The 21,903-nt window shown below is 36.5% G+C and overlaps 1 long non-coding RNA gene across 1 annotated transcript; it reads right to left on the bottom strand.

Annotated features, from left to right (window-relative positions):
- Positions 1 to 838: 838 nt before the first annotated feature.
- Positions 839 to 1,216, bottom strand: LOC149658808 (uncharacterized). The gene is made up of 2 exons (XR_016369947.1): positions 1,095 to 1,216; positions 839 to 1,017 (listed from the first exon to the last, which is right to left on the bottom strand). It is a non-coding gene; the product is annotated as an uncharacterized LOC149658808 (long non-coding RNA).
- Between the last annotated feature and the right edge of the window lie 20,687 nt (positions 1,217 to 21,903).

Raw genomic sequence — 21,903 nt, 5'->3', positions numbered from 1 at the left:
TTTTAAAATTTTGGAAAATAACGGGCCGGGCCGGGTCGGGCTTTTAAAATTTTGGAAATTAACGGGCCGGGCCGGGCCGGGCTTTTGTTGATTATCATTTAATCCTAAGTTCAAATGAAAGATACTATAAATGAGTATAAGCTTCTAAGGACAAATGTAACGAACAATTATCAAAAGAAATGAAAAATACACGACGCTAAAACAAATATGAGTTCATATCATTGATTTTATGTATAAAAAATATAAAACTTACAACTGAACTACGTGTAACGGGCCGGGCCGGGCCGGGCCTTTTCAATTCATGCAACGTGTCGGGCCGGACCGGGCCGGGCTTGGTTAATGCACGTAACGGGCCGGGCCGGACCGGGCCGAAAAACCAACTATGTACTCGGACTCGGGCCGGGTTTCGGGCTTATTCAAAATGCTAAAACCGTCCCGGGCATGGGTCGGGCCTGAAAAACTCGGCCCGTGCAGGTCTCTGAGTACAATGTTGGAAGGACATGTGCGGCAATGAAAGTCTCCCAGAGTACCTTTCGCACGCCACTACCCCTCCATAGTTGATTAATGCCACTCTTTATGGACTTTTTACTGAGTGGTATCATGTGGTCCTCTGACCTATTTTAAAAATAATTCACCAGAACGAGTTGACTTTCCTTACAAACTCCAGTTTTGGCTTGACGAAGGCACTTATAAATCCCGCCCTCTAGCCTTCGCCAAGCCACACCCGGAGTTCAGGAGAAAAGTCAACTTGTTGGGGATCCAATGGACCCGCGCTTTGCTTTAAAGAATGAACCTCATTTAGTAAATCTACATTCATGGTCAATGAATTCACCGAAAACATATTGACAAAACTTTTATTTACTATAAATACACTATAATTTTATTTAAAATCCTTTTTCATACAGCCAACATTTTATGTCATTTAAGTAAGATCCTTTAAAACTGATGAAACCAGGGTATCAATTTCTTTGTTGTTGTGTTTTGCTTCCAAATATGATCGAATTTCTTTTCCAATTACTGCAAAAACCTAAATGGTTAATTATCCCCTCTAAATTGCCACTTAACAGTAATTATCGTATATTGAAGTTACTAGCCTTCATGATGTCTCCCATTATTAAAGCACAAGAAATTCCCGCTCCAATCCAGGCCAAGAATCCATACGTAAGAAGCAGATAGTAAAAACCATCTTCAAAGTCACACCTGATACAGCAGTCATTCCTCTGAAATTTTCAGGTGCAATGTGACATTATTGTTCTTTAAGTATACTTTCTGTTCCATTAATATATAAATAAAAGTCCTGACTGACTGATTGACTGACTGACAGACTGACTGATAATCAACGCCCAGCCAAAACCACTTTCCCTAGAAGGCTGAAAATTTGCAGGAACGTTACTCATAAGTAGTAGGCGCGTACATAGAAAGATTTTTCCAATCCGCCGCCATCTTAGAAAATGGCGCCCAGAAATGTAAAAAATCTTTTCTCTGCAACAACGTCCGTGCGTTTCAACCGATTTCGCAAATATTTAGTACACTGCTTTCCTTTAATCTATAGACGGGCTGAATGCTCTTTTGGGCTCGATTTGTTGCCATCTTTTAAAATGGCGGCCAGAAATTTAAAAACCCTTCTATATGGAATAATGTCCGCGTGAAAACTAATAAAAAATTATTCCGACGGGCTGACGGGCACGCCGAGTGCGTCCGCTCCTAGGGTGCTGCAAAAAAATTGGTCATCAGTCAAATCTGCCCAGTCTTTGTATCATTTTGATGGAAGTTCTTATTATACGCGAGCGACGCCGCGGGTAACAGCTAGTCTAATATATTCCTGCATTAGCTGACCAAATTTGGTATTTCGTTACAGTTTTTCTATAGTTCAGTGTTCAATTACCACATTTTAGATATTTAAAATTTTTCAAAAACTAGGAGTAATAACTTCACAATCTCTTATCGTCACTACTTCACCAAAACCGAATTTGTAATTTATAAAAAACAAGAAACAAATGCATTCTCGAAAGTTTCCGAGAGCCAAAAATAAGAAAACCAATGAAGAAAAGCATTGGTAAACTGCCATGTTGATCAAATTACAGTTATATATTGAGCTTATAGACATAATCATTCACATAGTAGTAAAGCACTCGTTAGTATTTGGGTGTGTATTTTCTGCATCTACTATTTTGTTTGAAGTAAAATTCTTACATATATAGACTGCAGCACCAGAGTTGGGCACTCCTCCTTAGATAGATTTTTTTCCTATCAAACTATCATAGATGGCGAAACTATCAATTCTTCTGGCTATATTTTAGAGTGGAACTCCTTCTTAGATAGATTTTTTTCCTCTCAAACCATCATAGATGGCGGAACTATCAACTCTTCTGACTATATTTTAGACTGACATTGCTGGTTAGATAGATATTTTTCCTCTCAAACTATCATAGATAGCGAAACTATCAACTCTTCTGACTATATTTTAGACTGACACTGCTGGTTAGATAGATATTTTTCCTCTCAAACTATCATAGATAGCGAAACTATCAATTCTTCTAGCTATATTTTAGACCGGCATTATTTGTTAGATAGATTTTTCCCTCTCAACAAATCATAGATGGTGAAACTATCAAATCTTCCTTCAATATGTTAGATTGGCTCTCATTGTTAGATAGATTTTTTGCCTATCAAATCAAATTGAAATCTTTAGAAACGACTAAATTAATCGATCATTTAATCTCCGGACTTTAAATTTGATTGTTTTCGATCAAACTGATTTGGTCTCTACCTAATTTTACACTGTTTAATGGATTCCTGATATTTCCTGATTTTGTAGAATTTCGAATATTTTCATATATTCATATAATTTCCATAATCTCATTTCTCAAGTTTGACTTGTTGACTGTTTATAGTTCAAAAGCTACTATCCAAACTTTTTCAAATTATTCGCCCTCGATTTAATCTAAACCATCTACTATAAACGGTTAACTAATAATAATTAAAGGCAAAAATTGCAATTAATAACTGTGGGTAATAAAAATCAGAAAATCTACACTTTAATTTATCTACTTCTACGTTTGGATGATTTCGTGGAATCGTTCTTCCTCCTCGAGTAGTCGTTCACATCAGTGACAGCACGGAGCTTCTATATACAAGAAGCTCCGTCTTCACAGTTTGAACTGTTGAACCATCGTTTATTTTATTTTTATTTATTTGTTTGAGAGGGTTATAACGACCACCAAATACAGAATCTTCTTATAGAATAAACCTACACTTGCTAACGTTCAAATATATTAAAAACTTCGATATCATTCAAAAAACGACTTATCTTTCCAGAAATTTTCATAACTATCAAAATTGCCTATCAAAGATTAGCTCATAATTCTTTTAAAATGAAATCAGAAAACAGATGTCGCCAAATAAAATCACTCAAAAAATCAATATATTTCTCAAGGAATAATGCCTATCATTTTTTATGATTTCTAAAAGATGGGGTTAGTAGCCAGATCACGTTGAGAATCGATATTTTTCTCTAGAAGATTTCAACGAATCAATGAATCATATCAACTTTGAGTGCACTTTTTAAGCTATCAAACTCAATCGATCATTATAATTCAAATTTTTCTCGAAAATAACTATCAAAATTGATACTTTGATTGGGGCAGATTTAGTTTTCTGTCGTATCAAGTGGTAAAACTATCAAATGATATGATAGTGCCCATCTATGTGCAGCACCAAGCAAAAGAACTGGTTTGGTGCCAAGATGTGGCGCTAGGTAACCACCCAAAGCGGCGAGACATCCTTGACCCAGCATGGAAAAACCATTGATAAGAACGATATAACTTGGGTCGAACCACGGTTCCACTTTAAAGCGAAGATAAGAAGAAACGTAAGGGTTGATTCCACCGACCGTATAAAAGTTGCAGTAACGAAGAGCTAGGATGAAACTTCCACATATCGACATAAGTCCCTTGGTTTTGTAACTGAATGAAATCATTTTCCACTCAGAATAGATCTGCGTTTAATGCAATCATTTTAATCATAATGCCAATCTAAGACCTTCAACAAAAAGCAGTGAAAAAATACATTATAGTCATTTGAAACGATCAATTATGTTGCTAAATCTCTATTCAAATATTTGGAAGTCAATTTTAGCTTAAAATCCTGTTGCATGTCAAGTTCCAGAGCTAAACTAGTAACTGGAAAGTTATTACAGTAACAGGAACGAAGACTAATTTCTGGAATACTATGAACGAGTTGCATCAGGGAGGGGAGACTTGAACGGGAGAGTTAGTCTAATGTAAAAGAAGCAGTAATATAAATGGCAGGGGAAAAAGAGAGGGTGGCAATTTTTATCTCTCTTTCCCTTGATTCTAACTAACGCTCCCGCTCGAGTGGCGTCGGTTACTACACTACCGTCAGCTCCCACTTCCAGTTCAAAGCCAGTTTTTAAATTTGACGCATGCGCGCGGACACCGCGGCGAGTGACTGAGACGAGTTAAGCCACAAGGCGAACCAATCTGCCTATTCACATACTCCCTCTCAAGTCTCTCCTCCCTGCTTGCATCAAAAGGTCCAAGCGTTGCCCGTTAGTTTGTCAGGAACATTTTATTTTTAGGCCGCCATTTTAAAAGAGCGCGGAAAGTTGGTCCGCAAAAGGCATAAAGAGCGTCTTCAGCGACTTGGCAGTACTACGTCATGCAACCTCACTATAGTTTCCACTGAAGCTAAAAACAGATACCAAGATGGGGTCGGAAAAGGGGCTGAAATAGCTTCTACTCGGCGAAAAAAATAAATAAATAACAACCAGAATGGCAACAGGACGGAGCTATGCTCGAATTGCCAAGTTCCAATCGGATATAGCGAACGGGTTTATTAAATGTAGTGAAATCGATTGAGAAGCGTGAGCGTTCTTCTATAAAGGTTTCACACATTTCTTGCAGCCATTTTTCAAGATGAGTGCGAATTTCAAAAATATTTCATAGTTCCCATCTACTACTTTGAAGAAAAATTTGGGCTGGGCGTTGATTATCAGTCATTCTGTCAGAAAGCTTCCTTTTTCTCAATTTTGATAACCTGATGACCACTTTAATCTATAACAAGACGGCCCAAGGGCTCGTAATAGTAGCCATATCGTACGAGTGAACAGCCCCTCTATACCCTACCCTAATGAGTGGATAACCCCTCTATACCTTACCCTAATGAGTGGATAACCCCTCTATACCTTACCCTAATGAGTGAATAGCGCTATCTTTTTCCATGCTTAATTGATTTACCGTGCATAAAATCAGAGTTAATAGCCCCTCGACTCCTTACTCTAAACAGTGATAAAATTATAACCGTATAAATTTACTTATGCTGTAATTCTAATATTCCGGCGAATCGAAGAACAGTTAGTTTTTAGTTATAATCCCCTCGATGAGTTTACATTATAGACTTATGCCCATGCACACTTATCGCATCTTATAAATTTCTAACAAGGACTTATGCCCAGAAACTTTTGAAAGAGAAAGTTTAGTTATAGTGATTACGCATTTTAGTGATTATCCCCTCGAATTACCTTTAGCAATGCTAAAATGATCAAACGCATAACGCTCATTTAACACTATGTTAGCTCTGTCTAAACCCACATTTGAATTAACCGCCAAAACGTTCCAGTCAAACATAACATAGATGACGATAGCTACCGAACGAGAACGAAACACATGAGGTGCGCGGTAGGAAACGGGGAAAATCGTTATCTATTTAATTAGCACATAAATAAAAAGAAAACTAATATAAAAACCCCAAACATACAAATTCATAAGTATCCGACCCCACAGATTAAGAGGTACCCCACCTCGACATTTTAGAGATAAAAATAAACGATAAAAAACTCGAGGTTTCTATCAAGTCTCTATGGTTTAGTAGTAGAATTTCTGTCTACTGCGCCAGCGACCCGGGTTCGATTCCCGGGTCTGACCTGAAAAAATTTTAATTAAAATTAAATCTCTAATCGAGCCCAGTTATCCCTCTACTACTACTACTACTACTACTCGGGTCAAACTAAGAGCCTATCGTATACTACGATATGGCTAAAAACGGTTTTTCGTTTTTACCTCTCCGAGTGACGTATGTCACGGAGAGGTATTACACCGGCCGTGTCTGTCTGTCTGTGTGTCTGTCTGTGTGTCTGTCTGTCTGTCAGACCCCACGTGACCGCGTTCGCAGTTTACAAATCGGAGCAAACAAATACCCGATTTCCGGAACGCGTTCGCGGTTCACGGAAATTTGGTCATTCATCTACCAACACCAGTCTTTACTAACTGGCTTCTAAGGACCACAATCTGCTAGTCTTTGTCCATCCCACATGGACACAAGTCTGTACGTGCTTGCTTCCAAGCACCACCAACTTCTGTTCTTCGTCAATTTCACTTTGACTCCAGCTTCTATGCACCACCATCTTCTGTTCTTCGTCAATTCCACATTGACACCAGGTTCTATGCACCACCATCATCTGTTCTTCGTCAATTCCACATTGACACCAGCTTCAATGCACCACCATCTTCAGGTCTTTTGTCCATTCCACATGGACGCCAGTCAGTACATTCTGGCTTCTTTTCCTCCGTCATCGTTTGGTTCCAAGATATACGCGGCGATCGGCTAGGGTTACGAGAAACGTCTAGCCTCCCAATGGCAGGGCTTCCACCATCGGTTCACGCAAATGCGTTTTTATCTATTATTTGGTTTTAAGATATACGCGGCGATCGGCTAGGGTTACGAGAAACGTCTAGCCTCCCAATGGCAGGGCTTCCACCAAAGGTTCACGCGAATGCGTTTTTATCTATTATTATAATGGAAACGAAACGTATATATACCCCAAAATTTGAAAAAAGCGGGCAAGAGGGGTACCCTTCACTTTAAACATCAATATTAGCAAAGTTTCGAAAGATAATAGGAACAACTTTATTTTAAACGATTTAACTATTTTTAAAGTTATTTACTGGCGATTAAAATAATTAAAAATAATTATATTTATTTAAATATTAAAGATAAACCCAAGTACCGAAGTCGTTAAATCATTGCCTCCTATATCTATCAAGGCCCGTGCATTGCGTTATATTTCGTACATTGTCTCTTATATCTTTTTAGGCCCGTGCATTGCGTTATATTTCCTACATTGCCTCCTGTATCTATCAAGGCCCACGCATTGTGATATATTTCCTTCATTGCCTCCAATATCTATCGAGGCCCGTGTATTGCGATATATTTTTGAGAACAACAACCAAAATGGGAAGCTCCTCTCAGAACCATAATAATTTGTTTTCTCAGTTATATGAAATGAAAATATGGATAATATTTTCGGCAATTCGATTTGAATGGCTCTTTCTGATGTATCATTCTCTCAGCACTGTTCATAATGGACAGGAACGTAGAGATTCGAGACACTAGGAATTACGATAGTGTTTCAAATCGTCTGTATTGAGGGCTTAAAGGCTTGGAGTGAGTCGAAAGATAAATACACATCCTATTTTTTATTTGTACCATGCGTACCACAATGTTGCCAGGCGTTTATTGAAGGATGCTTGGGTACTTGGTACAGACTGTTACGTCTACCAAGTTTCCTAGCATCCAAGAATAAATAGGATTCATAGAAGCCAGTGTTAAGGGCATGTCATGGGTCAAGTCGTTAAATATATCGACGCAGTTAAATAGCTGATGGCATTATTTTATCCACTTTCCCATTGCCTTTCGAGTGGAAGTTCAACTTTGGCACGGACGACAGATGGCGCTCTTAAACTTCTACCTCCAAAAATCGTTGTTGTCTGCTCGTTTTCCCCTTCCGCGTTTTTTCGTTATAAACTTATGATTTAACGAACTGTTAAGATAAAATTTCATATTTCCTAAGACAGATAAGCTTCTACTCCTTTCATATTACTCCCAGTTAGATTTAACGCTTAAAAAATATATTTTCAATAAAAACACTGCTTCCACTAGTGGATTTATACTCCTTGTTAGATTAGTGTAGGTGTAGAGAGTAATCATTACAAACGCTAAAAAATATATTTTCAAAAATGAAGAACATAGAACATTTATTCTATATCAAAAAATATTTTGGTGGTAAGATTGCTTTAGAAAAATCCAAACGGCTAGATATTGTTAAAAAAGAAATGTGTAAGCTATTTGTAGATGAGATAATTGTTTTACATGTTTTAAATGAGACTAAAACTTCCACTATTGTGTCTAAAAAAGTGTTGGCAATGTATATTTTTTAAATATGACGGAATTGCGGTTGATATGATAGCGCCCTATTTGCGAAAAAAACCTTTTTTTAAACAAGTTGAATCACTCTTTGATAGAATTTCAAGAGAAGAAGTTAAGCGTTAAATTTGCTCGATTAATTTTGTTCGGAAAATAATATATTTAAGCGCTATGTATTACTGAAGGAGATTGATTTTGCCAATCTTTGTGAGTATTTAACTGTTTAATAATTATTTTGGTTAAGTGGGAGCCTAGCTTATGTGTGATTGGGTTGTGGCTTCCATGTTTTGGGGCATTTGCTTTTTGTGTGGTGAGGTATGATTCAGCTTTGATATGGACAAATGTTACAAATCATACTGGTAGACTAAGAATACGGTTGAGGTATAGCGAGAGAGTAGAGTTTCCACAGCAATTGAGAGATATTGAAAAGGCTTCAACAATTGACTATTTTAAAATTAAATTCCAGCACTTGCAAAGAATTAAAAAAAGCGATAGATGCATATATTTAGGTAGTTTAAGGGGTAGTGATAGTCATCTCCACTCGGAGAGGTAATATTTTGGCTTTCCCAACTTGTTACATATTGTGTTCACGGTTTTGAAAAAAATCAACTGAACTTAAATCCAGGCCCTTAATGCGTGGATAATATTTTAAAGATATCCTTCCGATAGTTTATTTTATAATATTTATTTATACTAATAATAAATATCATTAACTTGGGGAATAAATGTTCAACACATCAAAAAGTGTAAGACATGAAAAAATATTTTATATAAAAAAACTGACACATAAATATGAAATCTTACCTCTCAATTTGATCTTCACAACGGAAGAGAATATACTCACTTGAATCTCGGGGTTATACTTAAAACGGAATAGTTCTTCCTTGGGAGAGCGGTGCTGAATTTTTTAAAGGTTCACGAAACCGACTGAAAAAATCTCGTGCCTTTTTTTAATTTTTAATTGTTCTAAAGGATTTGTTTTTTTGAAATCTAAATTATTTCGGGTTTGGGTTTAGGCTAAGTTTTTCTAAGTTTTTTTTCTAAGTTTTTTAAGGCAATCTTCCTAACTAAAACTAAATGAAGATGCAAGTTTTTCAAAGGTTTTTATTTTATTTTTTTCTTACTGAACACGCGGTTCTCTCTCCTTGAGAGTGTCCAAGTTAAGTGACCTTTTTTCTCGGTCATATCCGTACAGGTAAGCTCGGTTGGCTATTTCTATAGAGCCGCATTGAGCTACCTCGGGTAAAGGGGTGGACAGGTTCTTTTTCCTTTTCTTAATACTTTTAGGGGTGGTCGAGCTAAACTGGTTGGATTATAAACTATAATATGTGGTTTTCTATTTGCTCGACCTTTAACATGTCCTTTCATTTAATTGATTTTTCCCTGGGCTCTATAGAAATGCCAACCTTATTTTTCTTTTATGTACAGTACATTTCCCTCAGTTTTTACTGGAAATTTTCAACACTCCCCGACAAAGACTTTTGTCTTTGCAAAAGGGGTTTACAAATTATTATTTAAATGAAAATTTATACATCAACATTATACATTTTAACATCAAACAAATTATTATTATTTTTTTTAACATATCAAACACAATTATTTTTATCAATTTCAACTAGACACAGATTTTACTAAATGATAATACATATCCTTCAATAATGGTTAGAATTTTAAATTTGTTTTAAGTATTTCAATCGTTTACTTCTAATAATTACATCCTTAATTAACCCTAGTTTCCACATCTGTTTCTAAACATTATCCTCGTGGATTAGTACAACTTCTCCCTTTTTCTAGCTGATCCTCAATTACTGCTTTATAATCTACGAATAGTTCATGATCTGATTTAAATTTTTGAACTAAAGGTTTGAACCTTTGGATAGCTAAAGGGAGATTATTTGACAGTGTTTCCTTTTCTACACTCCATGGAAGTTTCACGTGATATCTGTCATTTTTAAATTCGGTGGTTTCCCTGAATGTAAATAAATAAATTCAGAGTCTAAAGGTTTGTTTTGGGGATGCCGATAGCTTCCAGCTCCCAAAGTGATTTCAACATATCTGACGTTTTTCCTGTATTTAATAATCCTACTCTAACAACGCTATTATTTACAGTTGCTGAAGGTGTATTTGTTGGGCCTTGGATAACCCACCCAAATAGCGTTTCCAGGCAAACTAAAATTTTGCTAAAACGTTCTACCTTGCCTGTAACCATCCCAATAATAGTCTCCTCCTACTAATATTTCTATGTTCGTGTCGCCTAATTTAGCCTGACTAGGCGGGTCACACAGTTTTAATCCTTTCTTTTCCATCAAATTTTCGATATGTTGAAATTCATTTGTGGCAATCGCGTCACACAAATAAGGAAGAACTATAGCATTGATTTCAATCCTCTTATTTGGCTCTACTTGGCTTTCTAGGGTTATTTTTACAACTTCTCTTATCTCCTCGCTAGGGGTTTTATTTGCGAAATTATACACAGTGACATTTTTTCGACCTATTACCGGTAAAATCAAATTTTTAGCAACTTCTTCTCGTATGAAGCTGGCTTGCGCCCCACCGTCTAATTCTAACTTCTAATTGTTGTTCAGAGTTTTCAGGGTTTAAACCCGTGGTTTTGGCGGTTTCCAATAGGACTGACCCCAATTCTACTTTGGATGACGCAACTGTCATTGTTTTTACCTCGGTATTTTCCTGAGACTCCTTATTTTCTATTTTTTGATTTGATCTATTTTTTACGCAGATTACTAAGTTGTGTCTGCCTGAACAAATTTTGTAAGTTTTATATCTAGATAAACAATTACTAGCCATGTGTCCCTTCTTAATACAGATATAGCATCTACCTTGCTCATTAATTAATCTTTTCTTCTCATCTAGACTAAATTTTTGGCAGTTAGTGGATGAGTGATTTTCGTTTTCGCAAAATATACAGAATAATGATCCCCTGTTTTGATACTGATTGAAGTTTTGATTTTGTAAATTTTCCTGACTTTTAAAATTACCTTGACTTTGGAATTTTTTCTGGGATCTAAATTTTCCGTCATATTGCGGCTTATTTACACTTGTTTGCAAAGCTGTAGCAGAGGCTAATTTTGGCCCGTCATTTGACGATTTGAACTCTTTTGTTTTTGTTTTTTCTTTAAATTTTGAACCTAACCTAGCGGACGTTTCTCTCGCGTCTAATTGTTTAGCTAAAAAATCCATTAATTTTTCTATGTTAAATTCTGCATCATAAGCTCCGCTCAAGCTATACTGAACTCTAATTTCTTGGGGTAGGCTCTCTAAAATAGCTGGGCAAACGGAATATCCGCTAAGCGACGTGTCAACCCCCAGTGACTCTAAACTCCTCAAACTAACTTCGCATATGGTATAGAGACGGCGTAGACCTTTTACATAATTTGGGTCAATAACTGGATCCAAATGTAACAAATTTTGTATGTGTGTATGCTTAACAAATCCTGGTTTATCATATTTTTTCTGTAAAATTCTAATTGTCTCATCATAACTAGCGTCTGAGACATGTAATCCAGCTAAACTGTCTTTTGCTTCTCCCGATAAATGGGATTCTAGTTGAGAAAGTTTTTCCGTGGGAGATAAATTTGCTCTGCTTACCGCTAGTTGGAATCGGCTAAAAAATCCTTCCCATTGGGCATAGTCTCCTGAGAATTTGGTGATTTCCAGCGGTGGTAGTTGGGACTGTGTCCGGAACTGGTATCCAGGTGGAGGGTTCCCAAAATTTGAGCCTTGGCCGGCGCTATTGAAGGGGGCGTTGGTTGCGGTTGCCGCTGCTGATGGTACGGTGTTGTTAACGAGGGCTCCCCCGTTGTTTACGTTGTTGTTTACCGCAGGTGTGATAATTGTTGATCCACTTGTAGAACTCGCCGTTGACGTTGATTTCAAATTGTTGATTTTTCTTTCCGTTTTGCTTATTAAAAGCGTAATTTCGTCTTGTATTTGGTTGGCTTTGTCCACATCCGTTGATCGGTTATGGGCATCAGGGCCCAAACATCTTTGTCTTGCTGTTGTAGGACTGTTTCTTTTTATTTAGAATTTTAATATTGTCCTCTAAATCTTCACTTAATACTGCTGGGTCGACCAATAAGCTTTTTAAAACATTGGTGACTCTTGTTACCGCGCATCGCGTCAGTGGCGTAGGAACGGGGGGTACAAGGGTACATTGTACCCCCCTAAAATTTCACTATAGGGCGCCTAAATTTGCCAGAAACGGCGCCAAATTTATAATGAAAGGCGCCAAACTGATACTGAAATAAAGAAGGTTAATAGACCATTTCGGTATTACGCGCAGCACTGTTCTTCGTGGTAGTGGCGGAGCTAAGAGCCCGTCTTTTGGTAAGCAATAAAAAGGTAGAAAGCTTATTCAGCTTATCAAAGACAGCTTCGCAAATTTGGGGCGCTGAAGAACGTTCACGCCTGCGCAGAGATGAATACCAAAATCAGGGCCGGATTAACAATATTTTGGGCCCTAGGCAAGGCCTTAGTTCCGGGCCCCTAGCCCCCCAACAGACCACAGTTTAAGAGAATCTAAGAGACATACTATTTTTATATCTTTAATTGACTTAACACTTAACTGCATATTTAAATTTCTTTTTGAACTCAATAGTTAAATTTCTTTCTTTCTAACTCAAGAAATTTATCAATTATCTCTTCATAGTCTATGAAGTCGTTTAGTAAATCCTTTTCTATATATCAAAGATAAAGAATTTAATTTTTCCTGGGCTAATGTGGTTCTTAGGTAGTTTTTCACTCTTTTTAAAGCTGAAAAGTATCTTTCGCCACTTGCATTGCAAACACAAGTAAATTCTCAAAAGAGTCAAAACAATTTCTAAGTTTGGAAAAGTTGAAATGATATTATTGGTACGAATGAAGGAATGAAAGAGTGAAAGAATTCTGGGTTTTTGTTTTCTTCATTCTTCACGAAATGCTTGAAATGTAGCAGTTCATTTTCAAGCTCTTCAAAATTTAAATCATTGCAATACGTTTCTGCCAATTTTTGGAAAGCTCCAGAGAAAAATTCATCGGGGGCATGAATGTTAAAAATAGGTTTGAACTTTTCATCAGTGTCCTTGTTAACTTCAGATTGTTTTTTTTAGTATTTGTCATTAGATTGTCACATACGACGTAAAACACTTTTATTTTGAAAGCGCCCCGTCCACTCAGTGTGTTTTTAGCCACATCGTATGATGTACAGACTGTTAAAAAAGTCTTTGCGCGTTTGCAGTTTTCGCACATATTTCACTATATTTCAAAAACTATTCAAGCTAGCGCTCTGGAATAAAGTGCGTTATAAAAGTTTTGCATTTCTCTTTCATATTTTACCCGTTCCACAGTTGCTCTTTGCATACTTATACCGGAAACCGGAAATGTCAAAATTATCAACTTTGAAAATATTGGATTCTCGAGGATATAAATGCGATTTTCGGATTCCTTGGTGAAGTGGAAAATTAAGTAATTTTTTATTGATTCTTTTATAAGACCAATCTGCATAGTGAATTATCCAGGAAATAACACCGAACGATTTTTATACGTCAATTAGTTTGAAATTTCATGGATAATTTTAAATAAGGATCTCCGAACAATCGTGTAGAGCCCTGTCCTTTTATAAACAATTTTCTCGTGGCACGTTCCGTGTTGAATCAATTTATTGCGAGATTTGAAACAATTTGCGTAATGTGATAATTGTGGCGCGAGACATGGAGCGTGCCACGAGAATATTGTTAACAAAAAGGCACGGCGTTACGCGAAAAGAAAACAAACCTGTTTAAAGATATTTCGAATAACTTTTAATATCTTTATAAGTTTAAAATTTTCAAATAACAAGATTTCCTTCGAGTTTCAAATTGTAGAATGTTCGTGTGCTTTATTGAACTATTCTTTTACAAACAAGGCAGTCACTTTCAGTTTTAAATGTTGCTTGATTTTTTATTGAACCTACCCTAGTCCTGCTACTCCTTTTGTTTATTTTCTATGGCAAAAATACTATTATAGGGCATCGAGGGGTAGTGAAAAAAAAAACATCAATGCAGTTACTTGCTCGATCATTTATATAAATATATTACTTCGGGCGTGATAAATGCAGTTAGGGAGTAATGGGGATACTAGGGAATTTTGTGTTTTAAGACTTTTATTATGAGGGAAAGAAAACATGCCTTTTTTGAAGAATTTTTCGAAAACTTTTATTATCTTTATTAATAATTAGTAAAAAGCTGACAAATATTAATAAAATTTGGAGGAAAATTTTCAAATAACAATACTTCCTACGAGTTTTAAATTACAAGACTTCCTTCGAGTTTTAAATTAAAGATAGTTCGTTTGCTTTATTGAACTATTTATTACAAACAAGACTGTCACTTTCAGTTTCATTGTTGCTTAATTTTTTACTTAACCTCCCCTAGCCCTTAAACACTTTTTTTATTTAATGAGAGACATAAACGCTAAATAGGGTTCAAGTCGGGCGAAAGAACGGCCCCGTGAAAAGCGTCACTTTCTTCGTTCGCCCGAAATCTTGCAACGAGTCGGGACGCATGGGCTGGCCAATTGTCCTTCAGAGCCTGAAACCATACACTAAAACTATTTTTCATGTTAGATAAGAATAATTGTTAGCTTATTAATTATATTAATACCGGTCACGATTAGGGCTGGTTAATCTTACGCAGAAAAGAATACCAGCGAACCGGGCGGATCTGTTGAATATTACAATGCTTTACCTCCTAATTTCATTAGACTTTATGTCTGTCTTTAAGAATAAGACTAAGAATGTGTTTAAAGGGAGGGTGAAGTGAAAAAATGTGTTTTTATCGATTCTTCTACTAATTATGAGACTATTCTGCATAGTGAAACATCCAGGAAATATCTCAGAATGATTTTAAAATTCAAATTCGGTTTAGGTTTTATGGATAATTTAAAATAATAACCTCCGACCGATCGCGTAACGCCCTGCCTTCCTATTGACAAAATTCTCGTGGCACGCTCCATGCCCAATGGAATTTATCGCGAGATTTAATAAAAGTTTCTCACGATGTGACAATCGTGGTGCGTGATATAGAGCGGGCAACGGAAATTTTGTTAACAGGATGGCAGGGTGTTAAGCGATTGGTAAGACTTGCTTATTTCAAATTATCTATAAAATCTGAGCCTAATTGGAATTTTAATATCATTTGGAGACTTTATTTCCTGGAGGTTTCACTATGCAAAATGAAGAAGAATCGATTAAAAATCACTTTGTTTTCCTCTTCATCCTCCCTTTAAGGGCTAGGGTAGGTCCAATAAAAAATCAAGCAACATTTTAAACTGAAAGTGACTGCCTTGTTTGTAAAAGAATAGTTCAATAAAGCACACGAACATTCTACAATTTGAAACTCGAAGGAAATCTTGTTATTTGAAAATTTTAAACTTATAAAGATATTAAAAGTTATTCGAAATATCTTTAAACAGGTTTGTTTTCTTTCCTTCACAATAAAAGTCTTAAAACACAAAACGGCCTAATATCCCAATACCTCTCAAAGCTAGTAATCTTGCCATAGAAACTAAACGAAAGGAGTAGCAGACCAGCAGCGCAGAGACTAACTTCAAGTTTTTACCGTTCGGGCTCGTTTTAGCTGTTAGCTGTTATTTTCAGTTGTGATCATTGTTACCGGCTTTCATTTTTTTTCATTTAATTTTTTGGCTTTTCCATCGGTAGCTTTGAACGTCAGTTTTGAAATACGCCTTTCCCATGCTTTGGTTGCGGTCGGCTTTATTATTAAGCCTCACCAGAGATATATTTAATTTTAGAAGTAGGAATAGAGAACGGTTAATGTTTAATTCTGTCCGACTCATAGCCCAGTATAGAGCCCCTCCCTCCAACACGTAATTAAAAGTTTAAAATTTCAGATTGGCTCACTTAAACTAGGTTTTTATGACGTTACTGACTGGGACGGCGAAAAATACGTAATTCCTTTTTACCTCTGTCGCTATGACCCGCCTCTTCTTTCATATCCCACCGTCCCGACGAAGGGGGTCCGGGACTTTGACGCGCGCCTAGATTACTCTGTTCCCTATTCCTACCTCTAAAATAAATTCTTTCAATGGCCTGACATTTGCTCTATACGCGGGAGGCTATAGGCAACCCCAGGCTCCGTTTAGCGAAGCTCAATCGCGTAGCGAACCTTCCTAGCATAGAAGCCATCTTCTCTGAAGTTGTTTCTTAATGGAACAGTTGAATATGTCTATTTGTAGGGATCTCGTGAAGCGCATATGCCATCATGAATGAGATTTTCACTAGGCTGCAATGAGTCGGGCTGAAGACCTAGACGTAATTAATATGAGTTCTAAATATTATGATATCATGGCCCAAATAACAATATTTTCAAACCGCTTCTCCTCTTCAAAAGACGCGAGTTTTCTCTTAAAGGGAGGGGGAAGTGGAAATTAAAGTGATTTTTTATCGGTTCTTATAAGACCAGTCTGCATAATGAAAAATTTAGCAAATACCTCCCATTGATTTTAATATTCAAATTAGGCTAAGATTTTAAGAATAATTTTAAATAAGGACCTCCGACCAATCGCGTAACGCCGTGCCTTTTTGTTAACAATATTCTCGTGGCACGCTCCATGTCTCGCGCCACAATTATCACATTACGCAAATTGTTTCAAATCTCGCAATAAATTGATTCAACACGGAACGTGCCACGAGAAAATTGTTTATAAAAGGACAGGGCTCTACACGATTGGTCGAAGATCCTTATTTAAAATTATCCATGAAATTTCAAACTAATTGACGTATAAAAATCGTTCGGTGTTATTTCCTGGATAATTCACTATGCAGATTGGTCTTATAGAAGAATCAATAAAAAATTACTTAATTTTCCACTTCACCATCCCTTTAACGAGCGTCTGAATTGTTTCAAAGTATCGCGCCACAAGACCAATCATATATATATGCATAAAGTGCCATAACATCTAACAAGCATTATTACGACAAAGATTCGATACTCGATTATGAATTATCGCCATTTAAATCGAAGTTGCCAGATTTTGAATAAAGGCTGATTACTCGTGACCTATTCATCCGAATTGAATTTGGTGAAAACTTTTCAAATATGAATCGACCCCAAGGAATCCGAAAATCGCATTTATATCCTCGAGAATCCAATATTTTCAAAGTTGATAATTTTGACATTTCCGGTTTCCGGTATAAGTATGCAAAGAGCAACTGTGGAACGGGTAAAATATGAAAGAGAAATGCAAAACTTTTATAACGCACTTTATTCCAGAGCGCTAGCTTGAATAGTTTTTGAAATATAGTGAAATATGTGCGAAAACTGCAAACGCGCAAAGACTTTTTTAACAGTCTGTACATCTACGATGAGGCTCTTAGTTTCGCCTCGTTTGGTTCGTGTATTTTAAGAGGATGGGGATTTTTAATAGTAACTTTAAGCATTGCATTTAAGTGTATCAGTAAGGGTAAACATTTTGAGTTGTGTTTTACGATTGCTCGACATATTTAAAGCGAGATAAAGGATTATGGTGTGACCATAATTAAAATGGAAGGTTTAATACTCCCTTTAAAATTCCTGTCACCAGTTGACAATAAGGGTTTCACTCTTTCAATCCCGCTCCCCTATATCAAAATTCAAAGAAATCGAGGGGAATTTTTAAAAAGCAAAAAGAAGTATATTCCGACGTTATATTTAGAATGGAGATGTTTATTATTAGAAGTTACGTGTATTTCTCCACAAATCGAGAAGAATTTAAAAAAAGTACTAACTTGTGGCCCTAAATATTACAATTATAATGTAAGTAAATTTATTGAAGTAAGGATTAAGGGTTATTATTTTTGTTAGGGCAACGAGGGGTTATTCACTCTCATTTTCTGTACTTCTTTTAATGGGCATCTACGGGTATTTCGTTTAAACACTGTTAAAGGATGCTCATCGTGGGGGTACTCACGTTTTTCGTTCGTGTCACACTATTATAATTATAACAGAAGTAAAAAATGAAGTAATCATTTTAAAACAGTTTAGGTAGCGCATCGAGGGCTATTCACTCAAATTTTCTGTACGCCTGTCAAGTACTGTACGATGTGGCTTCTATTATGAGCCCAACCCTTGGGTCGCCTTGTTCTTTCCTGCGCCTTCAACAAAGAACCGTTTACGTAATTTTTCCCCTTTCTTCGTTACTTTTGTAAATTATCTCTTTTGTGAGCTGAACAAATTTTTAAAATATTTCAAATTATCACGACCACCCCGAATAAAGCTTCTCAAGGAATCATACAATGCAACCCCAGTGTTTAATGACGGTCAGTAACAACACGAATTCAAAATGAAATTTCTTTCTCCGAGGATTGCGACTTCTCAAAATACATTTCCATTGAATTTTTAAGTTTCTTTTCGTCTTTTTCTTTCTTCCTTTATAAATTGCCATAATGTTTTAATTTTGGAAAACTAGCTGGTTACGGGCCCCTCAGATATCCGGGCCCTAGGCAATTGCCTAACTTGCCTAGTGGTTAATCCGGCCCTGACCAAAATGATCTATTGTCTAAATAAAGAGGAAATAAATCGGTTTTAAAGGCCATGACAGCAAGAAAGTTGGACGACGAGACCCTGTCTTTGTCCAAAAGTTGTAACTTAAATCGTCTGCTTCTTGATGTACATTCCACTTCCCTTTCAGCAGAAAGAAGAGTCTCTATATTGAAGCTTTTAAAAACATACTTACGGCAGGGCCGCCAAAGGTCCTATAAATTCTATAAATCCTATATTTTAGAAAGTATCCTATTTTATCCTATAATTTCGCAAATCGTCCTATTTTATCCTATAATTTCGCAAATCGTCCTATAAAGTCCTATATTTTTGGGATTTTGAAGTAATTATTTATAACCATAGCTGTATGACGTTTTAAACGCAGAATTAGAGAGATCTCATTTGGTCAGATCAAAAATTCGCGGACCTCGCTTCTCTCGCTCGGGAGATTTTTACCTTCAATTTTAGCATAATTGAATTTAAATAGTTTTTTTGGAGAGTGAGGTTAATTGAAATTACAGCAATTACTTTGAATTCAGAGCTATGCTCCTATTGAATTTCGCCTAAGACCTTTCATCTGAAATATCTAAGATCACAGATTAAGCTTAAATATATCACAAACCATTAAAAAATCTTTAATTATAAAAAGTTATTATGAAAATAGGTTTTCTCTGAAAAATCGCTCTTCCTACCTGACCCTTTTAAATAGCTAGATTTGGCAATTTTCAGTCACTTTTAAGTCTCTTTTGCTTATTGTTTTTAATTATTAGTAATTTTTTCCAAATAAATCTGAAAGTGAGTTGTAACGCACTTTAAGGAACCTTACATTGTCACTAAAATAAAATTATCCACACTATAGATCTTATCATTTATATGTGCTGTATAATCTTATAATTTGATGAATCCGGTCCTATAAAATCCTATAATTTTGCCCAAAAAATACTAAATCATTTGGCAACTCTAAACATTTCCAGAGAGAATTAATAAGATCATCAAAAATTTCTTGTGCAGAGAATTTTACACAAAAAACAACTATCGGACACCGGGTTTTGGAAAACTTTTATAATCCAACATTTCACTGTAATTAAAGTACAATTTTTCAACCTTGTTCATTGTATTTTCCCACATTTTTTTTATTTTTGGGGAGGGGGCGCCGAAATCCATATTTAGACTGTACCCCCCTAAATTCCAAACGTTCCTACGCGCCTGCATCGCGTTCTCGTTCGCAATCCTTTTATCCTAACTTAAGCAGTCGGGTCTCCAACTGTTACTGTAGATTGTTGGCTCGTACCACCGGAACCTCCGGGAGGTTGGTTGCCGAGCATTTTTCGCGATTTTTTATAAACGCGCTAAAAGTTTTAATTACCGCAAATTTTGTTTTCAAGTCCCGATCTAAACGTCCTGGTTTTTCCCGGGTTTCGGCACCATAAAACGGAATAGTTCTTCCTTGGGAGAGCGGTGCTGAATTTTTTAAAGGTTCACGAAACCGACTGAAAAAATCTCGTGCCTTTTTTAATTTTTAATTGTTCTAAAGGTTTTGTTTTTTGAAATCTAAATTATTTCGGGTTTGGGTTTTGGCTAAGTTTTTCTAAGTTTTTTTCTAAGTTTTTTAAGGCAATCTTCCTAACTAAAACTAAATGAAGATGCAAGTTTTTCAAAGGTTTTTATTTTATTTTTTTCTTACTGAACACGCGGTTCTCTCTCCTTGAGAGTGTCCAAGTTAAGTGATCTTTTTTCTCGGTCATATCCGTACAGGTAAGCTCGGTTGGCTATTTCTTTAGAGCCGCATTGAGCTACCTCGGGTAAAGGGGTGGACAGGTTATTTTTTCTTTTCTTAATACTTTTAGGGGTGGTCGAGCTAAACTGGTTGGATTATAAACTAAACAAGGCGACCCAAGGGCTCGTAATAGTAGCCACATCGTACGAGTGAATAGCCCCTCTATACCCTACCCTAATGAGTGGATAACCCCTCTATACTTTACCCTAATGAGTGAATAGCGATATCTTTTACAATGCTTAAATAAATTACCTTGCATAAAATCAGAGTGAATAGCCCCTCGATGCCCTACCCTAAACGGTGATAGAATTATTACCCGTATTAATTTACTTATGCCGTAATTGTAATATTCCGGCGAATCGAAGAACAGGTAGTTTTAGTGATTATCCTCTCGATGAGTTTACAACATAGACTTATGCCGATGCACACTTATAAATTTCTAACATGAACTTATGGTCAGAAGAGTTTGAAAGAGAAAGAATTCGGTAAAACACCCAATAATTGAAATATCCCGGTGCCTTAAGACCATTCTAAAAAGAACGTCAGTAAATACTTGCTTTTGCTTTCAAAATTTCCCTCGATTTCTTTGAATGTTGAAAGAGGGGAGCGTCAAACTCTTATTGTCGACGGGTAAGAGGAATTTTTAAGGGAGGGTATATGGCTTAACCTAACTATCATAATGACGATCGAAAAATTTTATACTGTCTAAGGCAGTTCTCTTTCACGCCACCACCACCACCAACAGGCCAGGTCAAACTAAGACCCTCATCGTAGATGTTCATCATACGATGTGGCTAAAAAGGTGGTTTTCTATTTGCTCGACCTCTAACCTGTCCTTTCATTTAATTGATTTTTCCCTGGGCTCTATAGAAATGCCAACCTTATTTTTATTTTATGTACAGTACATTTCCCTCAGTTTTTACTGGAAAATTTTCAACAATACTTAACAATTGGTATCGCCGTTATGGTCTTGCCGATTTGGTCTCGCCGTTTTGGTCTCGGGACAAATGGGTCTCACCATGAATTCATTTACTAACTAGTAAATGAATTCATGGTCTCACCGATTTGGTCTCGGTACTATTTGGTCTCGTGATTTTTTGGTCTCGGGACTCTTTGGTATCGTGATTGTTTGGTCTCGGGACTATTTGGTCTGGTGATTATTTGGTCTCGGGACTATTTGGTATCGTGATTATTTGGTCTCGGGACTATTTGGTATCGTGATTATTTGGTCTCGGGACTATTTGGTATCGTGATTATTTGGTCTCGGGACTATCATTTGGTATCGTGATTATTTGGTCTCTGTTAAAAGGAACTGATATTCTCGGTTACGTTCAATAAGTACTCACTTGTACTTGAAGTATCTATCGGGAAAGGTTTTCATATTAAGCAGTG

The sequence above is a fragment of the Phalangium opilio genome, unplaced genomic scaffold (assembly GCF_054372755.1).
Source record: "Phalangium opilio isolate 3A_F unplaced genomic scaffold, DU_Popi_V2 ptg000075l_1, whole genome shotgun sequence".
Lineage (NCBI taxonomy): Eukaryota > Metazoa > Arthropoda > Arachnida > Opiliones > Phalangiidae > Phalangium > Phalangium opilio.
This window is presented reverse-complemented; position numbering and strand designations above follow the sequence as displayed.